Source organism: Drosophila sulfurigaster, chromosome 3 (genome assembly GCF_023558435.1).
Source record: "Drosophila sulfurigaster albostrigata strain 15112-1811.04 chromosome 3, ASM2355843v2, whole genome shotgun sequence".
NCBI classification, from domain to species: Eukaryota; Metazoa; Arthropoda; class Insecta; order Diptera; family Drosophilidae; genus Drosophila; species Drosophila sulfurigaster.
Window position 1 is genome coordinate 55,202,865 of NC_084883.1, and position 22,881 is coordinate 55,225,745.

General features: G+C 35.8%; 1 protein-coding gene across 1 annotated transcript in view; it reads left to right on the forward strand.

The window, feature by feature from the left end:
* LOC133842127 (AF4/FMR2 family member lilli) overlaps positions 1–22,881 on the forward strand; it is a 128,831-nt gene that overhangs the window by 24,158 nt on the left and 81,792 nt on the right. Inside the window, exon 2 of the mRNA XM_062275060.1 lies at positions 9,434–9,974. The gene's annotated coding sequence lies outside the window, so the exon portion shown is untranslated. The remainder of the gene's footprint in view (positions 1–9,433; positions 9,975–22,881) is intronic.

Below are 22,881 nucleotides of genomic sequence, written 5' to 3' on the forward strand. Positions count from 1 at the left end.
GAAGGCATCTTCTAGCAGCGCGTTTTTGGCTTAGCCGTGCGTTTAATTTGATGCGCAAACAAATGTTTAATGACCAAAGTTGATGCAGTTGGCAATTTGTGCTGGCCAAAGTATTTGAGGGCGCCAAATATTTGTGGCCAAATTAGAAAATGCCAAGCCAGGTGCGAAAGGAACTAACAACGAATAACGAACAAGCACTTGCGCTACAAAGTAATTTATCTTCATGCTGATTTATATTTATAAGCGACTGCCAGTGTTTTGCTTTTGCTTTTTCTTTTTTACTTTACTGTTTTTAATGTTCGCTTTCGCGTTGCTTTGTGTGCAGCATTTGTTTTTCCGTTCACAAATGCCGCACACAGCCAATCAGCCAATTCCCTGGCGTCCAACTCCTAATCAAGACAAAACCCAAGGCATAACAATGGACCAAGCGAAGCGAGCAGCCAACCAACGAACAGAGCTAACACAGCAGTTTAAGACGATTCTCTGGGGTTCCTTAAAGTCTACTCAATCAAATTTCGCATGCTGTTTTGCTTTGCACAAAGCTTACTTCCGGCATTGTGTTTGGCATTGTTTATCCAATTGATTAATCGTTGAAAAAAAGGTCCATTTATTTAATAGTTTTTGTTAAACATGAAAACATTTTCATTTCGCCATTCATAGCTTTCCATTTTATTTGTGTTTAATTAAAAATCGATGAGAACTTTTTGGAATTTCAATTTACACAGAAATATGTTAAGCGCTCTCTTTAAGGCAAATTAATTAAAAGTCGAATAACGAGTCTAAAACGCACATTAAAACAATTTTAATGGCACTGCTAACTTTTTGTTTGATTTTTGTTATGAAGAGAAAATATAAATTTTGAAAACATAATGGAGTTAAAAATTAAAACAATATTATACATATTATGATTAATAATAATACAACTTAAAAATTTATAAATTAAAGTACTTGAAGTATAAAACATTTTAATTTGAAATTACTTACAAATTAAAATGCTTTTAAGATGCATTATTCTAAATCAATAAATTTATATATTTTGTAAAATTAAATAATTACAAATTTGGTTGGACATATTTGTTAAAAGTATTAATATAAATATTCAAATATATTTCCCTTAATTTTAACAATATTTATTTATTTATTTGAAGAACTTTTTAGTTGTAAATTTATTATAAAAGATATTATTACATATGTATATTCAAATATATATTTTCGTTCAATTTATCTTTTTTTGTAATTTATATTTATGTATTTTTTGTATATATTTTAAATTTAAAATTGATCTTAAAGTGTATAATAAATCCTACCAAAACATATTTTCCCTTACATTGAGAAGTTTTTGCCGCCTGATTCGCAAGAATTCTTCAGCATCAAAAGTCACAACGATAAACCAAGAAAAGTAACAATAAAAGACATGAGAAGAACAAGAACAAGAGAGTAAGACATGTATATGAATGCAGGTTGGAAAAGTGTAGGAAAATGCTGCCAGGAAATTGCCAGCTGAGCTGAGCTGAGCTCAACGGGTGGCCAAAGGGGAAGGAGGAGGTTGGTTGGATGCTTTTAGTGTTGTTCTTGCCACGGTTAGTTGTCAATTGCACTGCGCACTCACAGTGTGTGTTTGTATATATGTGTGTGTTGTGGGGTGTGCAAACATGAAACTGTATTATGCGTGTGTGTTTAAGCAGCCAAACAAACAAAGCGTGCAACATTTTGCTGCGTGAATTTACGAGCTCTGCAGTTGCCATATTAAAAATCATAAAGCAACACAACAATAATAAAACCAACTGCAGAGAGAAATCAAAGTACACAGCAGTTGGCTGGCTGCCAGCAGATGACAGACTAAGCGCTACCCTCTAAAGTGAAAAGTAAAAAAGTTAAAGTTCAAAATTGGATAATAATATAGAAATATGTTTTACCATATTTTATTAACTTATTTATTCAAATAATCTGCCTGAATTTGTGCTCTTTAAAGTGTGCTAGTCTGGCATACCCTTTTGTCAACCTGTTTACAGGGTATAAAGTGCAAGGAAACCACACCAAAACATGAACTTGTCGCGATTCACTGCACGCTTTTGTGGCCAAAAAGTAAAATGTCATTGTGAGTGTGTTGCTATATATGTATGTGTGTGTGTGTGTGTGTGTTTGTGTGTGTGTGTGAGGCTGCTTAAAGTCACGTTAAATGCAAAAGCATGGGAGAAATTCTTAGAAATATTTTACGCGTGACAGCTCGCAACCTTTTGTTGTTGCATTATTGTTGGCTGCTCTGGATTCTGGATGTTGCTGCATTGTTGTAGTTGTAGTTGTTGCTATTGCTGCTGTTGCTGTTGCTGCTGCTGTTGCTGTTGCCTTGGGCTCTGCTGAAGAGTTTTTAGCAGAACAAACAGCACAAAGCAAAACAAACAAATAAACAAACAAGCACATGAAACTTTTTTTTGCGCAAAATAAACAGACAGACGGCATCAACGTTGACGCCGACTGCGACGTCAACAGCGACTGCGCAGCTGACTTCGGTGTCGACTTCAACGCAACTCAGCCTGCGGCGAAGGCAGCAAAGTTCATAAAATAAAAAAAACTTGCAAATGGGTCGTCCTTCGAAGTTTCAATACCTCTCCGCTCTCCCTTCTCCCCCTCTCCACCGCTCACCCCATCTCTACTACTTTGCATTCGGTTGAATCGGGAAAACAGTGTTGGCAAACGTGCAATGGAAATGCAAATGCAAATGCAATAAACTGCCAAGCAGTGCTGTTAATGGCGGCAATCAAGAAAGAAGCCAGCAAATAAAGTCAGAGCTGAACAACTTTTCAAATGCCATGTGAAATTAATTGGCACCGAGAAACCAGTTGCATTCAGTTGAGTTATTAATGCGCAGATTGAAAGACTTTTTGAGTAATGGAATTGCAATTTGATTAGAAAGTCTGAGAAAGCAAAAACAATGAAATTAAAAGAAACTTTTTATAAAAGAAGAAATTTCGAATTTTATAGAAAACTTTTCTGAACTTATATTTGTATTTTGTTTTGAAATATAAACTTTAATTTATAATTTTTAACCAAATTATATATTAAAGAAAACAATTTTGTCGAAATTAAATTAATATATTGAATGTATTATATTTTATACTTTCAGAACTTTAAAATTGAAAGTGACTTTGTAATGAGGCAAAAATTAAGAATAATGTTGAGTCCACTTTGGTATATTTTGACATCTATGGTATATTTCGAATGTAATACTTCATTGATATACCAAATATGTTATTTTTTGTGGTATTTTATGAATAATACCATTCTGTTTTGCGTTGTTCAAAATGATTAGCACGTATTTCACAGTCGATCACACTCCAAGTGTTGCTTTCTTACTTGTTGGAATTTCCACTTCAATTTCTTAAATATTCTCATACTTTCAGTTTTTAAGTTATTATTTTGTTTTAACCCAATTATATTATATATTCGTGAGAGCAACAACAAACCACTAAAAAATAATAAAACAAATGTTAATTCACCAAAAAAAAAGAGTCTGTAAAACTTGAGAAGCAATAATTACAGTCACTATTTAGCACTCTCTTTATTCTTAGACTCTCTTAAGTACTTCTCGTGCTTTTCATTTGCAATTCACTTCACTCTCTAATTCAATTTAGCTACTTTCTAAGGAAACGCTTAATATGTCTTGACTTTTTGCTATTTTGCTGCCACTGCTGCTGCTGTTACTGCTGCTGAGGCAAACACTCATTTGAATAAATACACAAACATTAAAATGCATTTGCGACGGCAAGCGAAGGGAAAAAAAAGTGGCGCAAAAAAATCATGTCAACTAATTTGTTGAGTTTGGTCGACGAGGACGCGCAAAATGAAGCAATTCACACGACTTTCAGCTGGGATGTTAGCAAAAGTGCTGCTGACACATTTGGCACATTTGCCATATAAGGAACTGGCCTCAAACCAACCGCCAAAGCCTTTTTGCCATGTTGCCCGATGACAAGCTCACGTCCCTCTCTCGCTCTTTCTCTCTCTCTCTCTCTCTCTCTTTCGCTTCCTCTTGCGTCGTTCTCTTTCTTCAGTCATTGCACATTCCCCGTAGCTGCAACTTGCTACATTGCTAATGTGTCCCATTTGCAATGGCAAACCACTGAAGCTTAACACGTTGTCTACGCAGACATCGGCCACAACCCCACACCACACCACGCCACGCCACGCCTCCTCCGCCCCCACTCACACACACACACACACACACCGTTGTGAAAAGAAGGCAGCGCAAAGTTTGCAGTGAAATGTACGCTTTAGTTTTTGCCATTCAATGTTGGCACACATTCATCGTTGGTGTTACATTGTGTTTGTGCTCGTCTCTCTGTCTTCCTCAGTGTGTGTGTGTGTGTGTGTGTGTGTGTGTTGAAGCTTCTCAAAGTTGCATGTTTGGCCAGCAGCAACAGTAGCAACAGCAACGGCAGCATTGGGGACCTGCTGCCTCAGTTGACTCTGACGGCATTCCCAGCGGTAATTGTCTCGTTACTCGCTGCAAGTTGGCAAACATGCCACATTTTTGCAACGCCCTCAAGCAAAGGTTGCACTCTGCTGCGAGGGTTTCGCATCAACTTGCTGATTGCAGTGCTTAATAAATTACACAATACGATTACCACAGCAACTTCAATGAGCGTCTCTTCAGCTGCATTCCTTCAATTAAATTCTTGCTCCCATAAGTATGCAACATATTTTGTTCATCGATTATGCGCTTTATGTTTTGTGATATACTTGGTGAAAGCGGTTTATTGTTGTTTTGGTATTGTTTTATATGGCATATTTTGAATGTAGTATTACAACAATATATCATCTATAGAATTTGTGGTATATTAATTTGGTATATTTTATCAAAATGCAACACTGTTTTGCTTTTATTCAAAATACAATACATACAATATACCATATATAGAATTTTGGATGTTTTAGTATCTTTGTGGTATATTAATTTTGTATATTTTAACAAAATGCAACACTGTTTTGCTTTTTTTCAAAATACCATATACCATATATAGTACAATATACCATATATGGAATTTTGTATGTTTTAGTATCTTTGTGGTTTATTAATTTGGTATATTTTAACAAAATGCAACTTTGTGGTATATTAATTTGGTATATTTTAACAAAATGCAACACTGTTTTGCTTTTATTCAAAATACAATACATACAATATACCATATATAAAATTTGGTATGTTTTAGTATCTTTATGGTATATTAATTTGGTTTATTTTAACAAAATGCAACACTGTTTTGTTTTTATTCAAAATGGGTAGCTTTTATCGCTCGACTGTATTTTTCTAACTCAAAATACTTATCACGAGCTAAGCAGCTAGCATTATTTACCATATGAGTCAGTTCAGTTTTTAATATATTGAATAGTATGAATGATAAGAGAAATATTGGTGTGTCAAAAGCGTTATCAATTTATATTTTCTTATTAATATAGAAACATGATAACATACTCAATAATTAAATAACCCAACTTTCGAATACATTTAGTTTTTGTAGTTATTTTTTATAAAAAAACACAACAAAATCATAAATCATTCACATTACACAGAAAGAAAGAAATGCCAAAAAACAAGAATAAAATCTTGAATCAAAATTGTTGTCAAAATTGAATCAAGATGGTTTATTCTTAAATCAAGATCAAAATTGTACAAAACATCTAGATTGCCCAATCTTGAAATTCAAGAAATCTTGATTTATGGTTTTTTAACCTTATTTCAATATGGCTTTTTAAGACTTAAAAGATCTTATATCAAGATTTATCCAATATAGATTTTTTTCCCTCTGTGTATATTCAGTTTACTTTACATTATTTTGACATCTTTTTTTTATTTTACTTTTCTAACAATATATAAACTGTGAACACAATATACAATAAATATCGAAGGTTCTACCTACTTTTAATTACACTATCAAGATAATTTCATATAGCCAATAAAACTAAAACGTCGAATTAATTCAAAATGTGTGTAAAGCTCAACTAAATTTTAGATTCATATTTTATTTTGTTATATGTTTCATTCGCATTAAACTTTTAAAAGAACCTTATGCTAAGTATTTGGAATTTGTAACTCACTTTGTTTGATGAAACTTATCGATTACTGGAAGCACCGCAATATGCGCAATTTTATGCAGATTAACTGCGGAACAACCCGCGCAGCTGCTGCTTCCGTTGCTTCTGCTTCTGCTGCTGTTGCTGCTACAAAAAGGGGCAAAAAGGGTTAACAGAGGAAGCACACGGCTTGACGCCCCGCTAATAATTTATTTACACTTAACGTTTTATAAGCCCAGAACGCGCCACATGAGCTGACGAGACGAAACAGAACGTGGGGAAGCCAAAGGAATGAACAAGGAAGGGGGGGAAAAGGGAATCAGACTGTTTGATTTTACAAATATTTGCTGGCTGGTTTCCTCGTTTTACCTTTTTGCTGGTGGCCAGCCAACCAACCAACCATTTGCCATTTGCTGTTTCAGCGCTGAAGTTAAGTGAAATATGCACAATTTCCGTTTGGCATTTTGGGAGGAGTTGCACATCTACAGAGTTAGTTGCACATCTAGACATGCATAAATGAATGCACAGATGCGGAGACATTCGCAACACGAAAAGCGAAACTCAGCAAATGTTGCCACCAATGACCATTAAAGCCATTTGTGTGTCTGTGTGTGTCTGTGTCTCATGTGGAAATGCACTACTAATGGCTATTGGCTAAGACAAAGTTATGTTGTGCATTTATTTCATATATTACAACACACACACACAGACAGACATTTCCCCCTTTCAGATGAGGTGGAATCTTCTCTTTACTCATGTGATTTCCTTTCTTCTCCTCACTACAATTGCACTCGAAGTTTGTGTCCATTTGACTTTGAGTATTTGAATTGCCAAGAGATTGCCAATAATGGGGTTTCAGTTTACAAGTGCCATTTGCGATTGCGATTTGCAATTTGCATAGCTTAAGCATTTATTCGCAGTGCAACTTGCGATAAGCTCCCAACATCAATCTGTATAAATCAACTTAACAAGCACTCGAGAAATCATTGAGAGCAGCGATTTTTATAGTTTACAAAAAGTTGATAGTCTATTGAATCTTCAATTAAAGCTAAAAGTATCTCATTCTTGGAATAATTCTCTAAATTTCGCAGCTTTTTCAACACTCTTCAGACTCATTGAATTCTTTTCAAAAATAATCTTAAAGTATTGCAATTTTTGTTGCCTTTAATATCAGACATTTTGTCACATTATTATTTATCTTTAATATAAATTTTGTCAGCAGCGATTTTTATATTTGTGAATCTATAGTTTAAAAAAGGTTCATAGTTTATTGAATCTTCAATTAACGTTAAAAGTATCTCATTCTTGGAATAATTCTCTAAATTTGGCAGCTTTTGCAACACTCTTCAGGCTCATTGAATTCTTTTCAAAAATAATCTCAAAATATTGCAATTTTTGTTGCCTTTAATATCAGATATTTTGTCACATTATTATTTATCTTTAATAGAAATTTTGTCATCTAGAAGCTTCCGTATTTTTGGCAAGCATTTTCAGCATTTACTTGCGCATGATAAATTCAAGAAATTTCCAACAATTTCCGTTAGATGTGAGCTACGGATATTTCACAACTTGGCGCATCAAATTGATTTATCATATAGCGTTGGTTGGCTTTTCATCAATTCACTCACTCGATTGCCAATCTCAATACAATTTCAATATTCGGGCAATCGGAAACTGGTACAATTCCACACACACATACATATATATATATATATTCACACACATACAGGTACAGAATATCTGTAGATAGAAATTGCTGGGCAGGCATTTAACCATTCGCTTGCTTTGCTGCTCTTATTAACTTTTGCTGCTCGATGCTCGAAATACTCGACATGCGACATCACAAACTCAATGGAGGCTGCCGCAACAGCCGCATTTTCCTCACCTGCAACACTCGAAACCAAACACACACACACACACATTCACACACACACACACACACATTAGCATCGGCACACATCGTTAGTGAGGCAAGTTGGCAAAATCGACGCAAAATGCAAGTGAATTTACACTTTTGGAGGAAAAGTATTTACTTTAAAGTTTTATATCTATAGGCATAATATTTCAATTTTATATTTTATGTAATGCCCTTTAACAAAATACTTACTTATATATATTTATTGAACAATTTTTGGTTTGACAGAATATATTTTCAAAAGATCAGCTTTGATTTAAAAAATATAGAAATTTTCTAAATAAATATTATACTAAAATATAGTATTTATATTATTTTTAGATTGAAAACATAATATAAAAATTGACTTGTAAACTAATATACATTTGAATAGTATTTTACCAATGTATAAATATAAATACAAGTCCAATCTGTAAGTTTTCCAATCAAATTTGTTTCAAATTTTTGTCACGCCCACTTCCGGCCCCACAAGTCGATAAAAGTCGAAAAACAAGTGACTAGAAGCTAGAGTTACGATTTTTGGTATATAAATACTATACTTATTAGTCTTTATGATTCCTAGTTATCGAAGTTATTAATGACAGAATTTGTATGAGCTAAAACGCCTAATTTTTAGGGATCTTAGTTGCATTGGTTGACAATCCGGTATATTTTGCAATTTGTGGTATATTTAGCAATTTGTGGTATATTTTTAATATAGTACTATCTGGTATATTTTGCAATTTGTGGTATATTTTTAAGACAGTACTATATCAGTATAAAAAAAGGAAGCCTTTAGTATATTGTAGTATTTTTGTATTTTATTATGGTATATTTTAAGAGTAGTACAATATATCAAATGTATCCTTTGGTATATTTTTTTAGTATTTTTGTAGCCAAATGTAGCATTTAGTATATTGTAGTATTTTTGTATTTTATTATGGTATATTTTAAGAGTACTACAATATACCAAATGTAACCTTTGGTATATTTTTTAGTATTTTGTGGGTATATTAATTTAGTATATTTTGAAACTAATGCTGCACCACTTTTGCTTTTAAATGAGTATCGGGTGTGTCATTGTCGAGCATACTCGACTGTAGCTGTTTAAATTAATTTATAAAATTGATAATTGCATTATTTGATACATTAAATATTAAAAGCAAATTATGTCTGATAACTGATTTAAACCTCATCAAGTGCATTAGCACAGCGAATACAAGAGAACTTTGCTGCTCTTAAATTTTAGTCATAAATCATATATTTAAGTGTTAACTAAAGAAAATAAAAAATTTTCAAATTATAATATGTATTCTGCTATATTCAGAAACACTTTTAAAACATTCTGAAAGCCGTCTAATATTGAAAGTGTCTCATAAACTATTTTTTTTCCTCTACAATTCTCGTATTATCATTTTGACAGCAAAATTATAATATAATTTTCTGTATATTTTCTTCTATTTACAGCCACACAAATGCCAAAGAAGCTACAAAGTCCAGCCACAATCTGTAAATAAGCTAATAAAATCAGAGGTTTATTCAAGCCAAAAATCTACTCGAATCGCCAGAGTCCAGAGATTTTCTGTGAGATATTCGAGGTTCTTGCCCCATTTGGTATTGGTGGCACGTTTGCTTGCAACAAAGGCAACGCACAGTGAGTCAAAACAGCTGCGCAACGAAATCGCAGTGCGAATTCAATTAGGCGAGAAAGTGACGACGAACTCAAGGTTCCTCTTCGCTTCGTATCTTCCGCCCCCTCCGCCCCTCGATCCAAGGATAAAGGCTTCCAAATGTTAAATTTGAAGAGGCGTGTCAGTGTATTAGTGTAAAAGCATTCACTTTTATGTGCGTGTGTGTGTGTGTCTCAGATTGTGCCAAATTACCGTAGAACAATAGGAAAATTGCAACGCTTTTACTTTGCCCAAATATTAACAATAACAATTCAATTCAAATGTCTGCCGTTGAACTAAATGGCAATGTGCCGGCAATGGAATTTCATCAGAGACAGGTGAGTTACCCTTTAACACCCAATATGCAAATAAATTATACGTTATTAGAAGATAAAAATCAATTTTATAATTTATTTTATTTAATATTAATTTATACTATTGATTATAATATAAATTTTCTATATAATAATGGACATTTAAGAATAAAAATGCCGCGAAAGTTTGTCATATATAGTAGACCCAAGGTTTCAGGTCTATGTAATAAACCTTTGATAACTATTTTTTAGTTTTAATACTTTTTGTTAAAAATCTTGATAACGATATTTCGGTTGTCATAATAAAGAGCGATTGAAAATATGGTCGACTTTTTATCCATCTTATAATATTCGACCTAAAAATGATTATTAGTATTTTTTAGTTTTTAACCCTCTCGAATATTTATTATAAAAATATATTATATATTATTAACTGCGCAAGGTCAGTTATGAAAAATAGTTTGAGCTACTATACGTGACGTCATTTGAGTTTGGGTTTATTTTGAATTTTGTTGGCTTCCATTGTTAGCCACCTGTTGCTTCGCTAAAGCTTTTAAGCTGTTACTTTGCTCACAGCTTTTGTCTACTACACTACGTAAGAGGGCGCCACAAAAGGAAACGAAAAGGACCAACTTTTTACCTATGTAAATATCCCAAGCTTTTTTCTCGTAAGCACTACGAACGTTCGCAAGCTTTACACCAGATGGCACTACAAATGCGTGGACATTTTTGATTCAAGGGAAATATTAAAAGGAAATTTCTATTACCATTAGATATAGCCCAAAAGACTTACAAGTAAAATGTATTAAATAGTCATATAAAGAGCAATATGAAGTGTTTGTGGAAATAGAGCGTAAGCGTTAATGACCGCCTGTACTTCGAGCAACAATTTCTCGGTTGTAAAAGAGAGAGCACTACATTGCTTTAAAATGCGATTGCGCGTGTCACTCGCTTGCGCTCTCTCTACTGCGCAGGGCAATCCCACGACTTTGTCTAAGTATGCGTGAGAGCGAGTTTCTTACTCTCTCTTAGCTATCTGTTTGCGTTGCCTTTCAATTGACTTTGCAATTTCCCACTCCCGCTCAGTTGGTTTCGCGACTTTGTCCGGCAAGTTAGTGATTTTTTCTTTAGCGTGGTAATTATTAAAGTGTTAATTCGCGAGTGTGAAATATTTATTGAAATTAGTGTTGTATTGATTTACAAATATAAATTCGATATGAAAGAGGAGCAATGGAATCAACTCCGCAATATTTTGGTTTGTTAATTTAGCTTAATTGTCATATCGTCTTGTCATTAGCATTTTTTTTCACTTTGCAATAGCCGTGCAACATTGTGAAATTACCGTTATGCGCAGGCTACAAGAAAGAGATGCGCAGGGAGCTTGATGAGGAATGGGAGGCAATCATTGAGGACATTTTGGTTTGTTTTGTGTTATTTTTCTTTCCTTAATTCGCTTCACTTATTTGTTTGCTTTGTTTCTTTTACTTTAATTTTTTGCTGTTTGATTTTTAGTCGCAGCGCATCTTTATGCATTTACTGTTGGAGGACGGATGCAAGGGAAAAATGCGCAAGCAGCTAAATGATGAATGGGAAGCACTCGTTGAGGATAAATCGGTTAGTGCTTTCTTTTATTTTCATTTAATTTACTTTATTTTATTTCATTATTTATGCTATTCAGTTTTGTTTAGTGAACAGCCTGTTGCATCTTTAGAGCTTTTAAAGCTCCCGTTCTTTCGGTCAGCTGCAGTTTGCAATAGATGGTACCGCAACTCGCCCAATAGAGGGCGCAATTGCACCATCCTATCAAAAAAAATGATTTGTTGTTGACCAAAATTTTACATAATAATTTAGTATTATCAGGGTACAGCAAAACAAAAAACATGCGATCTTAACTACTCATAACCTTTCACCATAAACGCTGACATACATACACACACACATATGTGAATTAAATCAGTTGCACGTGTGCAGCTTTCAGTTAAGATTGTTCTCTATTTGTATCTATGTTAGTAGTGTGTGTAGAAATAGAGAGAAAAAGGCAACAAGTTAATTTGCGATTGCTCGTCACACTTGCCTGCGCTCTCTTTCTTGCGCAATGAATCGGCGTTTTCTAAGTAATCGTGTGGGACAAAACGAGAGAGAAGTTCGGCTCCACTGCGAGCATTGCTTGCACTCTCTTTTGCTCTCCGACAGCGTTGCGAGCAAGCGTCTTCATTTTCCTGCTCAGTTAACGTCGCGACGTTGCTCGATATTGTTGCATTTTTTTTTGCGTGTGTCAAATAGTGAAGTGCGTCAAAAATTAATTTAAATAAGTGTTGTGATGATTTACGAATATCAATATGATGTGGTGAAGGAGCATTGGGATCAACTCGATGATATTCTGGTTTGTTTGCATTGCTTATTTGATTCCTTTTGTTTTATTTTCTTATTGGTTTTTTATTTTACTTTGCAATAGTCACAACGCGTCTTTTTACATTTACCGTTACATGACGGCTATAAGAAGGAGATGAGCAAGGAGTTAAATGAGGAATGGGAGACAATTGTTGAAGACATTTCGGTTTGTGTTCTGTTTTATTTTACTTTAATTTCTTTACTTTGTATTTCAATTTGTTCATTTCTCAATTTCTGATATTTATTATGTTGTAACGGTAAATTTTTTGCCTCTTGTGATATTGTGAACGGTATATTGCGTCATTAAAGCTTTTGAAGCTTTTGCGCGATTTCGCCGCGCTGTTGCTTGAAATCCTTGCTCCACACATGCGATAGATGGCGCCACAACTTGCTCAATAGAGGGCGCAAGAGCTTTATCCTTGTCACCTATTTTACAAAAGACAGTTTCTGTTTAGTAGGAATTTTTATACGATTGGGACATTTTTATTCGGATATTTTACTGGGTTTAAAATGCATGCCACGTTTAATATAATATTTTGGATTTATTTAAATTATTTTTGGTTTTTGACTGTTTTAAAGTTTTGCTTTGCTTAAACTTCTGTCTTTGTTAACTGTCAACTAAAATTGCTGGCCAAAAGTGATCTGCGTTAATTTGGTTACCGTTGTTGCCACCCCCTGTGGCAACACAAAGAGAGATTGCCGCAGAGGCAAATGTTGCCGTTGCTGTTGCCGTGACTGCAGCCGCTTTGCGGAATAGGCCAACTTTTATTGACTTCCTGTGCAACGCAGAGAAACTCGCAACTCGCAGACGCCGTTGCAATGGCAAAGTGCAAAGTTCTGTTGACGTTGTCGGCGCGTTGAGCGAGCCCACAAAAAGCGACGGCAACGACGAGAGCGGACAGCGGACAGCGCTGCCATTTACGCAATCAAACAACAGAGGGCGCATTCCTGCTTGGCTAGATAAACCACTAGACGAAGGGTAAAGGGAAAGAGAGGAGAGCGCCGTGTTGGCAATAGAGCCACGTCAGCGGCTACACGAAAAACAAACATGCGCCTAGGCAGCAGCATCAAAATCAACAGTGCTTTATCTGCAACTCTCCCCTTTCCTCTCTTCTCTTTTAGTTCGCAGCTCTTTAACCAGACTACAAATACACTCTCCCACATTCATTTTGCACCTAAACTGGATCGTGTGCAAAGTGAATTTGATGTGGGGCCATTAATGTGCAGCTTTTTAAGCTCTACAATTGGATTAGAGCAGCAAAGCAGTCTCAACAAGCATAAACAACAACTAATTTAAATACTTTCCATACCAAATTTGTTGTTATTTTATTCCCTTGCAGTTTGTTGTTGGTTTAATTCGAACGTGTTCGCTCTAGCAGCCTCTCTGTCTGCCTCTCTTCGTTTTAGTTGCATATACAACGCCATTTTTGTTTTAGGCGAAGCTCCGCCTACTTTGAGTCACTGTTAAAAATACTTAATGTGAATTTCATTATCTGTGGCTCTCTGCGCCATTGCAACATATGTGTGAGCGGGACGACTACATGTTCGATCGCCATTCTCAAGTTGAGCGCTTAGATGCAACATGTTTGATTCAATTGATAGTTTGGTCAAACATGCTGCAGCCAACTCAAATGTTTGAAGACGAAACAAACAGAGAAAACACAATATTTTTAGACGGCAGTAGAATGTAACTTATTTATGTTAATTTTATTATTAAATTGTTGTAATTTTAATATTTAAGATTCATTTAATTTAAATTTTATATTCGTTTAAACATTTCAATTTTGCTAGTTTGTTAATTTTTTCTCTCAAACCATTTTCAAAGTGTTTGATCATGCAGGTATGAGGCCCAAAAGAATGTTCGATCTTATGATTATGATTAAATGTTCGTGTTGCGCTCATGTTTGCTATGATGATGGGAAGAAACTTATTGTGTGTCTCTCTCTCTCTCTCGTTGTATTTAAACACCTGTGTTTCTGTCTCTTAACTCTACGCTGAATATGTGTGTATTATATTTTATCTACTCGCCTTTAAATCGTGACCTATCTACTAGTAAGTATCTAGGTTACACTTTAACAATCAGAAGTTTATTTATTTACTGTACAAAAGTGCTGCTCGTAACCGTTGTGAATGAATGTGATTTTACTTTTTACATAACGAGCCAACTGGACTGCAGCTCGATGTCATCTGGCTGAGGCATCTCTCGAGTACTCGGCTTTTGGCCAATGGCCAAAATGCCAATTGCAATTCGAGTTCGCAATTCGCAATTCGCACGCGGCTCACATCACGTTTCGCTTTTGTCTGGATGTTTGAGAATTTTGTTGCTTCTCGACTTGTTTCTGTGTCTGTTTCTTTTTCTGTTGCTGTTGCTGTTTCTGCTGATTTGGGGCTGAATAAAGTCGGCCATCAAATCAAACTGGCGACTGACTGCACTTGTTTTACTATATATATAATACAGCAACTGCGGAAATTATCATAGCAAAAACGAAGGCGAGGAAGAGGGAAGCTCTTATAAATTTCGCTTGTAGCAAAAGGCAATCAAGATCTTCACTCACACACTCACACTCACACACACACACACTCGCGATACACAGCCTCCATTTTGTACAAATAGAAGCAGACATGCATGGCGGCATTTCCGGTTGCTTGGCACCATTAGTGCACTGCTGCCACGCCCACCAACAGCCGCCCTCCGTCGTACATTTTTGGCTTTTTGTCGAGATAAGCAGTTTGGCTTCCCCTCCCCCTCCCCTCTCTCTGTCTTGCTCTCTGCCTTTCTTTGCTGCATTTTCCTCTGCAACTTTTCGCTAGAAGGAAAAACTTGTTTTTAAAAAGCGCATTTGACATGTGTTTGCTGCAGGCTCCCCGCTCGCCCCCCGCTCCCCAACAAGCCTTCAATTGATAGAGGGGAAACCCCAACTCACCTCTCACCTCTCACTTTTCCCCCCGCTTTGGCTCGCTGTGTTTTCTTATGGCCAAAAGTCTGTGGCAAGCAAAAACTTGCCAACTTCTTCGGCGTCCTATTGCTGTGTGTGTGTTTAAGTTATCTATGTGTGTGTGTGTGTGTGTGTGTGTATGACTGTGTGTGTGTGTGCCAAGTATATTCATTATTTTGTTTTCATTTGCCGTGCGGCGAGCAACTCGCAATTGAATTTTATTATATCTCTTTTGGATTTCAGTCAAAATATTACAAGTTTTCCTCCTCCTTTTCTATCTCTCTCTCTATCTTTCTCTCTCTCTCTCTCTCAGACACGTCTTAGATCTCTCGGACACTCCACACAAATATATTTCTTCGCGTATTTTCTCGTTTTCTTTGTTTCGCTTCGCTACTTCTCTTTCTCTTGGGTTTGTCTTGCCAAAAAACATTATCTTTGGGCTTTTAGCGTAAACTTTGCGCAGTATTTTCTTTTATTGACTTTGGCATCGATAATTGGCTGACAGTCGTTCGACGCTTTTCAAGCTGTTAACTGAAGTGTGATACCAATATTGGCATAACGAGCAGACAGTTAACTGACTCTAAGGACATATGATCATCATTGAGACTTCTCGACTGCAAAATACGCGTTGAGCTCTTAATTCACTTGCTTCCACTCAATTAGGTAATAATTTTTGTTCTTTTTAAACAATTTTCATGAAATTTTAAAGTAATTTTAGCTGATTAAATAAAAATTAAATAATATGAGTATACTTAATATTCAAATGCAGTCATCACTTTTCTTAAAATATTTAAAATTCACATTCCAAACTTCTTTAATTATATTGATCAAGCAATTTGTTATATAAATATGTAAGTAAGAATGTTACATTCGAGTGAGCTCAACTGTGAGATATAAATATATCGAAAATATACCACAGAAATACTAAAATATACCGAAGTTTATATTTGGTATATTGATATAGTAATGTATTTAAAATATACCATAGAATGACATACAGAATACACCACAGAAATACAAAAATATACCGAAGATTATCTTTGGTATATTGCTATAGTATTGCATTTAAAATATACCATAGAGTAACATACAAAATATACCAGATTGTCAACCAAAAAGTAACCCCATAGTAAAAAGGTTTTTTCCCCATTTAAAACTATTTCTTAAATAACTAATATATCGAAAATATACCACAGAAATACTAAAATATACCGAAGATTATCTTTGGTCTATTGCTATAGTACTGCATTGAAAATATACATAGAGTAACATATAAAATATACCAGATTGTCAACCAAAAAGTAAGACCCACAGTAAAAAGTGTTTTTTTACAACTAAACTAAAATAACTAAATAACTTCTACAAATTTAATTTGATTGCAATCAAATTTTCAAGAATCTTAAATACTATAGTTTTAAGGGTAATTTCTTCATTGAGAAAACTTTATTCTTTACAATATTATATAGACAATTATGAAATATTTCATATTTTGGACAAAGTTCTTTTAAGCAAAACCATTTTGAAATAAATGTTATAAAGAGTTGACAGTATATTTTTCATTCTAAATAAATCTTATAATTCTTCTATAGCTATATAATATAATTCTATACTATAGTTTTAAAGGTTACTTCTTCATTGATAAAACCTCATTCTTTATAATATTATATAGACAATCATGAAATTTACGTTATTTTCGACAAAGTTCTTTTAATCAAAACCATTTCAAAATAAAATGTTATAAAGAATATTGGCAGTAGAAGGAGTTAAAAGTAATTTCTTCTTTCTAAATAAATCTTATAATTCTTCAAAGAAACATGTTGCTTTTAATTTCGAAATATTCGAGACAAACTCAATGTCGCCACAGTTGTTGACCACAGTTTCTATTTGAGAGCAAGAGTTTTGCGACCCATTGAGACTTGCCTCTCGTTAAATAACAGTTTGTAATCCTCTCTATCAATGCGGCAGCATTGAGGGCAAACCTCTGGAGCTAAATAGAGAGAGTGTGAGAGAGAGATAGAGAGAGGGAGGGAGAGGGACTCATAACCAAATGAAATGAAATCAAATCAAATCAGATGAAAAGAAGTTTTGAGGCTGAAAAGAGTTTTGTGGGCAGGATGTTGCCGACTCTGATAAACCGACAAATGCTTTTAACTTTTGCAAAATGTTGCACACTTTTTGGCGTTCGCCCATTGAAATTCACCCACACACACACACACACAAACACACACACACATAGCCATACATAAACGAGAGGTAGATGAGGCTGTTGCTCTTTGCTAATGGCTTCGACAGAGAACGAGAACGGGAACGAAAACGTGGGTTACATATGCTCATCGGTGGGCAACTCCCTGACAACTCCCTGGAGGCCTCAAAACAGTGTTCCTCCCCCTATCCCTTCCCCCTTTGCCACCCCCCTTCGCGTCAGCGCCATTGACGCGTCGTGTGTTGAGCTTTGGGGCTGTTTGTCTGTCTGAGCAAATTATAATTGAGTGCAGGGCGAGCGCATTGAACTGGCGCGTCCTAAAATCAGCCACGCCTCAAACTCATCTCATACTCAGAAGGCAGTATGCAAAAATGTGCGCTTTTGACATTGGATTAATCTGGCGCTTTTAATGACTTGAAATTAATTCAGACATGCTCCTAAAAAAAGCGTAATTAAATTCGTGTTCTCTTAAAGATTAAATGTGATTTACATTTGGCATAATGTAAAACGAATTTTTGAAATTTATTTTAAGCAATTTCTGACAAAATTAAACGTAGTTTCGTTTTAAAAAATTAACTACTAAATGATATAAGCAAACAGTTTTGTTTAGTTTATATTCTTTAAAGCACATTAATAGTTTTAATTTGCATTCCTGTGGCAAAAGCTTTTACGGAGCTTTAATATACTTTTCAATTGGAGACAAAGCAGCAATTTAGTTGAAGTATTTAGTAGCTTTATAAAAGTTAATGAAGAAAAAATTGAAATACAATTTAATTTTGCTTAAGTTGTCCACATATAAATCATAATTTGCTTTAGTTCAGCTGCTAAGATTCAATGCGCTTTTAAGTTGCTGTTGATTGAATCAATTCTGGCTAAGCCATTTAATAGAAGAGTGCTAATAAGAAACTCTTAAAATTGCTTTGTCAAAAGCTTTCTTAATTAAATTAAATTGTTTTCGCTATTTAAGTCAAGTAAAAATTCAATTAAAATGTTTTCGGCATTTAAATGTTTATCAAGAAAATTATTTTAATTTCTTCAGAGGTTGACATATTAATCACATATTGCTTTAAAGTTGATTAAAGTCATACATTTTCCTTTAATGTGCTTTTAAGTCGCTTTTGACTTTCAACACTATTTGTATGAATTCTGGCTTAGCATTGGAAGAGCATGTTGGAAGAGTGATAATAAGAAGCTTTTAAAAGAGCTTTGTCAAAAGCTTTCATTGAGCTTTAATATACTTGTTCAATTTAGTAGAAATGTTTCGCTTTTTAAAAGATTCTTAAGTAAAAATTAAGAATTGCTTAAAATATAATTTTATTTTCACCACTTAACATACGAGTATGTATCTAATATTTGATAAAAGTTGATTAAGTTTCAATATTGAGCTTTAATTAGCTTTTAAGTTGCTGTTGAATTTTAACACTATTTAAATCAATTCAGTCTAAGAATTCAATCAATTCATCATAATGTTGATGAAAGAGTGATAATAAAGTGCTTTCAGAGCATTCTTACGCACTTAATCACAAGTTGAAGCTTTGCTTTCAGCCAGTCTCATTGTTGCTGCTGAGGCAGCTTCAAACGTGCAACGCTGGCACTTAAAGAAAGTTAAAGACTGTGCGCGAATGCTGGACCCGACGCTTTTACCTGTCAGCTGCCCTAGCTGCTGTGGCAGTTTTGTTGCTGGCAACTGCTCTTTGTGGCAACCTCGAAGCAAATGCGCTGCCACTTGAGACGCCACCGCTTCGACCCCCCTCTTTTCTCTCCTCTCCTCTGCTCTCTCCCCCATCGCAATACTCGAACGCCGGCGTCGACATCGTCTTCGCAGGGCCATAAATTTTGTGCCACGTTTTGCCATTTTAATGAATGGATTTTTTTAATGCAATGTTTTTGGCTCGTTATGTTGGCCAGAGAGAGCAAAAGAGAAAGCCACGAACAGCAGCGAGGATAAGGAGCCAGAGTCCGAGTCAGAGTTGGAGTCAGGAAGTCCTGTTCTTGGTCTTGTTCTGTTCGCATTCAGCGTGCTTTAATTTATTGACTAATTTAGCCATTGCTTGCAAGAAAGAGGCAGCCTAATAGATACTTTTAGGCACTCGTAATGGGGCCCAACTTTTGACTGTGTATAAGTAAGTAGCATCTTTGGCATTTCTGCTGAGCTTTCTTTGAGTTGGTTTTTAATTAGGGGCTTGGCGCCTATCGCCAGCCTATTATGAAATTTAATTAATGTAAATTTTATGGCCAGCGCACGCATCATTAGCCAGGGGAGTAGAAGGGCAATTACACCTGTGTGTGTGAGTGTGTGTGTGTTGCTATTCGTGTCATAAACTTGCGATTAGCCCCTCGCAGGCAACAACAATTTCGCTACAAATGAATGAACACATGTTTGGCATGCGTTTTACGAGCGCCCGCCGAAAAGTATGCAATGATTTTTTTTTTTCGCCCGCCGAAAAGTATGCTACGCTTTTTGTGTGTGCGCAGATTTTATCTGCGTTGCCATCTCCCTTGCACCCACTACGCACACCTTCGCCCATTCCTCTTTCTCTCTCTCGTTCTCTGTTTCTGCTGCTTGCCTTTTGTGCTGTGTTCTGTGTATCCTTTTGGGCTGGCCACCTTTTGTCATCGTTGTCGTTCTGGCTGCGCGATAACAAGCATCATAAATCCTTTTTGCCTCCAAATGGCACCACACCACGCCCACCCAACGCCCTCCTTCCACCCATTTGGTTGTAGGCGTCGTCAGGCAGCAAGAAACATCAGCGTCTGTTTCGCTTTTCTGTTTGTATTTGTGTTGCGCCTTGGCCATCGTTTGTTATTGTTTGCGGTTTGTTAGCCACACTCCCCCTCCCCATAACTCCCGCCCCCCACCTCCTTCTATCACAACTATTTGCCCCACCATATATCAACTTGCTTTTCGCTGCCCCCGAGGCGAAGTTAACGTGGCCCAGTGCTCGGTTTTCTTAGCATTGCGCGGTTCACTGCGTCGTCTTGGCCAAAAGCAGAAGCAGCAGCAGAAGCAGATTGTATTTGGCCCGAATGAAGAATAGTTAAGATTTAGGATACAACATTTGGGTCATCTTACCTTTTGCAATACAGTAGACATTCGCAAATTAAAGTTTGTTTCGTTGTAATGGAATTCTAATAGCAAAAAAGTGTATCTGAGAAAAAAACTTACTTAAAAACAGTACTAAAGATCCTTTTCCTACTTTAAACTAATTCTTATAACAGTAGTATTCCAAATTTTGAGATAATGTTGAAGTAAAAAATCAGGAAATACACTTAAACGAAATAAAACAGAATTATTTTTTAATTTTATTATTACTTATAAATAGTAATTTTTTAACTAGTACCTAAAACTTGATATTCTCATTCCTGAAATATTAGATTTGTAGAAAATTGGAACAAGAATGCCTAGATGAACTAAGTTCAAGCGTATCAAAAGTTATACTTCAATTTCTATATACTTAAAAGCATGAGAAAATAAATATTCTGCTATAAACGTGTCCTTTAAACGAGTTTTCGCTGTAGTTACGAAATTAATATTAAGTTTCTGAATTGTTAAGATTAACAGTCTCATTTAAAAGCAGCTGTTAAGCTTAACAGTGTTAACAGTGCAAAGCCCTGCAAGTTAACAGCACTGCTAATTAATTTGCTGTTAAGCTCATGTTAGCTACATTTGTTAAACATTTTGAACATTTCATGTTATTTATCTACAAAATACATTTATCAATTTGTACTGCTGATTTAACAGAATTGTTAAGATTAACATCCCCATTTGGAAGCTGCTGTTAAGCATAACAGTCAATGCACTTCAACTTAACAGCACTGCTGTTAAACTCATGTTAGCTAGATTTGTTAAACATTCTGTAAGTTTCTTGTTATTTATCAACGTAATTCGCAGTGATATTTGTGATTTGTGCACGCTTATCGGCTGCAGAGGAAGTGAAAGCCGCTTAGCTTAGCTTGCTGCTCAGGAGCTCAGCAGCTGGACGCTGTTAAGGCGACAATTTGCTGGGCAAAAGGGATTAAAAAGTTGCCAGCTCGACGGGATTTTGCATTTATGCAGAGCACCCCAAAACAAGCCATAACGCAAAGGAGAGATGGGATGAGGGGGAGGTAGAGGGAAGGGGAGGAGGATGAATGTTGCCACTTCAACGCATAGTGCAAAAATTGCTGCTTTGGCGCCTGCGGCTTCAGTTGCCACCAACTCAGTTGCATGGTGTCAGCAGCGACTCGTGAGGCTATTTGCATTTCAAATCTCTGTCCCCCTCTCTCTCTTCCACCCCTTCCCTCCACTCTGTGCTGCTGGTGCTTAATAAGCCTCGCACGCTTGCAGCTGTTGTCCTTGTTGGCCTAGTCGAGTTGTCCTGGTTGTCCTGTCGCTGCTTTCTGCTCTGTTTCCTGCCCTTCACATGCGGCTAATGCAATCTTGACAAGCGGCATGAGGCATGTGGCAAGTGAGGCATGGGGCAGCTGAAAATGAGGCATGTCACTTTTGATTTGGTTTTACTGCCTCCGTGTCGCATTTTTGATTTGTCGGCAGACGCAGGAGCAACAGAAACGGGTTGCCTAGCATTTTGGCCACGTTTGTTCAGTCGCCTGACAACATGGCCAGACGCATCTGTGGCATGTTCTGTGGAGGGGCGAGTTCACATTTGGATGACATTAAAAGTGTGTGTGAAATTGGCTGCGTGGAGAGCGTTGTCTGTCTCTGTGTGGCTTGCCACACACTGTTGCACGTTGTTGTACGGCGGCAGGGCAATAAAAGCCAAGAGACTGATAGGTGGCGATGAGAGTTTCATAACATTTTTGTGGCTGCCATTAAATGGCTTTATGTTTTACCAACTTCAAGCTGAACATGTTGTAACATTATTATTCTATTACCATTTTTATGTTTCATATTATTATTGTACATTACAACTCATTTTATTATGCCCTCTTTGTGTACTTTAGTTGCTTCTTTTGTAAATATTTTAATTGCGATATTAAATGTGGCGCGCAACTCGAGTTATCGATAGACAGCAAACGATAACAGTAACGACGCTGTTAAGCCGGCTCTGTTAACGCGAGAGAAATGTTAAACGCGAAACAAAACTACTACAATAAATTGTGAAATTTAAATGAAAACTTGACTTTCACACAAGTTAAGTAATTCAAAATATAATAGTGAAAGAATGATAGCAATATTTATTCAAATACAAGTGCAGTAACTTTAAATTTATTATAAATATGAACAAAATAAGTGTCGCATTAGTGAATTAAAACAAAATATAAATTTAATGCGCCGCAAATAAAATAATAACTAACATTCTGCAAGAGTAATCATAATTTTTACGTTTTCAAACATGAAAATTTAGCGCCAATTACACTCATTGCTTAACAGACCAGTGTTGAAAAACGCTGCAAGTGT